Below are 5,000 nucleotides of genomic sequence, written 5' to 3' on the forward strand. Positions count from 1 at the left end.
TGGGTTGCTTGTTTTCTGGAAGCTGAGTGGTGAGAGGCCTTGGTCTGTTTTGGATAGGCTCCCCTTACGGGATGTGCTTGGGCTTGTCCTAGGCCTTTATACGTCCACGTATACCTGTGCCACAAGCACACGCGATGCACGTACGTATACTATACGTGCACGCTTTTTCCTTTGTTTTGAAGGCCAGAGTAGTTGTACGGCTTGACTTCTTCGCTGGTATGGTTTGTCGTGGTCTCGGTGGGGCTACAGTCCGTTGTCGATACTTACCGCATTCCACACACACACACACACACACACGCACACGCACACGCACACGCACACGCACACGCTCGCACTCGGGGTGTTGCATTGAGTAGATGTGCCCGAACTCAGTTTCTTTAGTGGATGGCTATGGACTCCACCCTCGCCCCCCCTCCGCCCCCCCACCCGCCCGCATTCCCCCGAGCCCCGCCTCCCCCATCCCCCACCCCCACGCCCACCCCCGCCCGTGGACTGTGGTCAGTCCATTTTGAAATCCATGTTTTCTCGTGACCGCGGGTGCGTTTTCCCCACCCACGCACCCATGTGTTGTCTTTGGACTTTGTCGCCGTCCGGGCAGAGATAGTTGTTTGTTTCCGCTTGTATGTGTGGGGTCGGAGGGTATCCTTCCTTTCCTTTCTAGGTTCTGGGCTTTGCGTGTCTGCTTCCGACAGACCTCCACCGTTCGAGAGAGGATGAATTCCTGCGTTGTTCTCTGAGTGCTTGCCTGGTTTCGGTTTGCCAGTCCCCGCCTTCCCTCCCTCCCTCCCTCCCTCCCTCCCTCCCTCCGTCCGGGCAGCCGGGGATCTTGCTCGTGACCCTCTGGGCACCCCGTGCCGGCCGCCCCGGGCCCCGCCGGCGTCTCCGTGGGATTTGCCCCCGCCGAGGAGTCGCGTGGGGAGCGCGTTTCCTTCGAGGCGGCCTCCCGGCGACGTCTTCCCAGCTTCCCCGGCCACCCCCCCCCCCCCCCCCGTCTGCTGCCGGGGTCGCGCCGTGTCGTGCCGTCCCGGGAGCTAGCTCCGAGACGGACGCCTCGGGGCCGCGCCAGACGCCCGCCGGCTCGCCCCGGCGGGCCGAGCTCGGGCGTTTGGGCGGCCCGGCGCTGCTGCATCCTCGGTGGCCGGCCGGCGACAGGGAACCCGGCCCGGGGACGTTGGAGCCGTTGTCGGGAGCCACCTGGCGGCCGCTTTTATATTGTCCCTTGTCTCTGGAGCTTCGGCGACCTTCGTGAGGGCTGTGACTCGGCCGCCGGGCCCGAGGCAGAGTTCCGGGAGCCGGGCGACGCTGGCGGTGACTGTCCCGGTGGGGCCCAGGCGTGGGCGCCTCCTGCTGTCGCTTGAGATTGGGCGTGCAGGCCTATGAGGGTGTGACTGTCGCCGCGCTCTCGAGCCGGTCTGTGGGGCCGCCTGGCCTGGTCGACCAGCATCCGGCCGCGGGGACCGACCCGGCCACCCGACCCTCCTTCCTTCCTTCCCTCCCTCCCCCCCCCCCCACCGCCCGGTCCCCACAGCGCCCCGCTCCGGAGGTGGGGACCGGCCCGTGCCCGTGCCCGTGCGTTTAGGCCGGTGGAGGGCGCGACGGGCTCGTTGGCGGGCGCGCGTGGGTCCCGGTGGTCGGATTCTTTCTGACCGATGCTTTTCCGAGTCGGACTCCGGAGGTGGGGACCGGGCTGGGCCGCGAGGGGTGACCCGGAGAGAGAGGCCCGGGCCCGGGTGCGGTCCCTCGTGGGGCTCCGGTCGCCTGGGAGGTGCCTCCGTGCGAAAATGTTTCCAAGTCCCCCTGGGTCCGGGGACGCGGACGGGCCGGGACCTGCTCGCGCGGGTGGCCGGGGAGGGCGCACCCGGCCCTTTAGCGGGCCCACGTGGGTCCCGGTCGGCGGACGCGACTTTTTCTCACCCTCCCCCGCCCCCTCCTCCACCGCGAGTCCCGGCCGGGGTGGGGGTGGCGGTGGGGACCGGCCCGAGTCGTACTGGGTGGCCCGGATAGGGCGGCCTGGGCCCGGGCGCGGTCCCTCGTGGGCCCCGCTCGTCAGAGGCGGCAGAGTGGGATAGTTCCTTTTCTGTAACCAAGTCTTCGCCCGGGGACTCGGAGGGACGGCGGTACGGTACCTGCTCGCGCGGGCGATCCGGGGAGGGCGACCCCGGCCCGCTCGCTGCCTCTGCCACGTTTTCCCGCCCCGCCCCGCTCCACTCTGCCGCCCCCCCCCCCCCCCCCCCCGCTCCTCGGGTCGACCAGATGGCCCCGAGAGAGCTCCGGGGCTGCTGTGGATGGGGAAGTGTTGGGGAGAGGTAGCCGGGCCGAGGTCCCGGGGAGCCCCCCCGAGGTTCGTGGATGGGCCCCGCTGCCGGGCGCCGTGATTTTTTTCGCCTGAAATGGGCCTTTTTTACCACCAGATAGGTGCTGACACGGTCTCCTCTGGCATCTCTCGCTGGGGGTTCTGGGACTCTGGACGCGCGCAGGGCGCTGGGCTTTGGACCGCCGTCCGGCGCCCGAACCGGCCCTTGCCACTTGAGCCGCCCGCTTGGGCCTGCGCGCCGGCTCTCGTGTGTGCGCCCGGCTGACCCGACCCGCGGTGCCGCCTCCGGTCTCTGGCTCACCCGAGGGCGGCGGGGCGAGGTGGTGCGTGGGTCTTCTACCCCGTGTGACTCCCCTTCCCCGCCGCAGGCACCCGGTGGTGGCTGAGACGACCCCAACCCGCAGGCTCCGTGCCACGTGTCAGGCGTTCTCCTCGCGGGGTCGTCGGCCACTGTTGCCCGAGAAGGCAAGAGGGAGCGAAGGGGGGGGCTGGGTGCCGGCTGAGGCTGAAGCAGGCTCCTCCGGTGAGGGTCCTCGCCGTGCCCCTCCTCCCTCGGGGCCCTCGTGGCCCCTGGCTCTCTGGATTGACTGATCGATGTGGTGATGTCGCGCTCTCCTGGGCCGGGCCTTAAGTCGCGCCAGACGAGGGACGGACGTTCTTGGCGAACGGGACCGCTCTTCTCGTTCTGTCCGCGGGCCCCTCGCCTCTCTTGTCACGCCCTGCCGGCCTGCCGAGGGGTGTGTGGGAGGCAGGGGTGGTGGTCTCCGGCCCTGACCTGCGGTCTCCCGCCTCCTGCCTCATGGCGTGGGCGGGGCCGTGGTCCTCGGACGCAGCAGACGCTCTCGCTTCGCCTCCTTGGCGTGTGCCTCGCGGGCGGTCCTCCCCGCGTCGGTGGGGGCCGTCCCGCCGCTGCGCCGCGCGCCCGCTGCCGGCGCGTGAGCGTGACTTGCTCGGTCCTCTGTGGTGCCCCTGGAGCGCTCCAGGTCGTCCCTCAGGCGCGCGAGGCCGAGCGGTGGTGTCGTTCCCTTTTCCCAGCGTGCTCCTCGGGGTCTCCGCCGCGGTGGTGTGTCCCGTGAGTGGCTCTCTTGGGGGGGTCGAGACGGTAAAGGGCGCGGGGGCTTGCCTCTGTTTCTCTCCCTCGGTGGGGGACGGGGGCCTGCCACCTCGTCGCCATCGTCCTCCCACGGTGTGCCGTGGGGGGGACTGACTTCGTGGCCGGGCCGACGCCGCGTGTGCCGCCGCCCCCCACTTGCGTGTGTGTGGGGAGTCGCACACGGGCGTGGGTGCGATCGCGTTGGGCCGGGGCCTGTGAGAAGGGGGCGTCTGTCGCGCTTCTCGGGCGTGCTCCCCCCTTCCGGAGCCCGGTGGACGAGCCTGGGGGGCGGCAGAGGTTGTGCCCCCGAGGCTGTGGCCGCGAACGCTCCAGTGGGCCGTGTGCTTACCCATACCGCAGACCCCCCCCCACCCCTCCCACGGCCAGTCGTGGACTTGGTGGCTCGTGGAGCGCCTCCGTGGGCCCGAAGGGCAGAGACGATGGGTGGGGGATGACGCACCCTCGGTGAGAAAGCCTTCTCTAGCGATCCGAGAGGGAGCCTTGGGGTACCGGACCCCCCAGCCGCTGCCCCTCCCAAGCGTGCAGTGGGCCACGGTGGCCACTGCCAGAGCCACGTGGGTGGCAGAGGCCCTCGCCCTCGCGGGGAGGGCTTGCGCCGGCCCCGCGGTGGGGCCGAGTGCCGCTCTTTGCCTACCGCGGCCCGCGCCTCCCCCCTCTGAGTCGGGGGAGGGTCCCGCCAGGCCGGCGTCCGGCGCGGGGCCGTGTGTGCGCGTGTGTGTGCGCGTGCGGTGACCCGCGCGGTGGCGAGCCCGAGGTGGGGTTCGGGGACGCACGGACGTCCCGACTCCCCAGTCCCGCAGCCGCGAGGAGCCCGTCGCGCCTGCCCTCGCCGCGAGTCGCGGCCGGGGGCGGTGTGTGGGCACGGTGCGGGTCGCCTCGCTCGGGAGCGTTTCCCTGGGGCGCGAGCCCCGGGGGTCGGACTCAGATGAAGGCGGATGTGGCGAGGACGGAGGAGGTTGAGTTTGGGCGGACGGGTCCCTCCGTGTCACGCGGGGGGAAACCGTCGCACACGGGCCCCGGCGGCGGGGCCGGGTCGTGGGAGACCCCCAGGGTGGCCGGGGCCGGCCGGCGTCCCAGGCGTCGTGGGACCGCCCTCGTGTGTGTGGCGGTGGGACCCCGCGCTTGTTTCCCTGGCGGGCCCGGTCGTGCCTCGGCCCTTCCTGTCCCTGGGCGGGCGCCCCTGCGCCCCTGCCCCGCGGCCCTCGCCGCTGTGTGTGTGCGTGCCGCCCCCTCCCCGTGGCCGCCGGCCCTCCCCGGCCCCCAGCCCTCCGTGCCCCTTTCCCCGTCTGGGATCGAGCCGGCCTCGCCCACGTGAGGCTGTCGCCCGCCCCGGCCGCCGCGGCGGGCGGCGTCCCCGGGTGGAGTGCTCACGGTCCCTGAGGCGGGGGAGTTGGGCGCGGCGGCGGAGGCGTGTGTGGCGGGGCACGTGGGGCGGCCGGTGTGCGCGCGGGAGAGTGTTGTTGTCGCGGGGCTGGCCGCGGCTCGTGGGTGTTTGGCGGTGGTGGGCGCGAGCCCCGCGAGGGGGGCACCCTGGTGGGGGGCCGAGGAGGCCAGTCGGCGTCCTGGGTGCCG

Source organism: Pseudorca crassidens, unplaced genomic scaffold (genome assembly GCF_039906515.1).
Source record: "Pseudorca crassidens isolate mPseCra1 unplaced genomic scaffold, mPseCra1.hap1 Scaffold_72, whole genome shotgun sequence".
NCBI lineage: Eukaryota > Metazoa > Chordata > Mammalia > Artiodactyla > Delphinidae > Pseudorca > Pseudorca crassidens.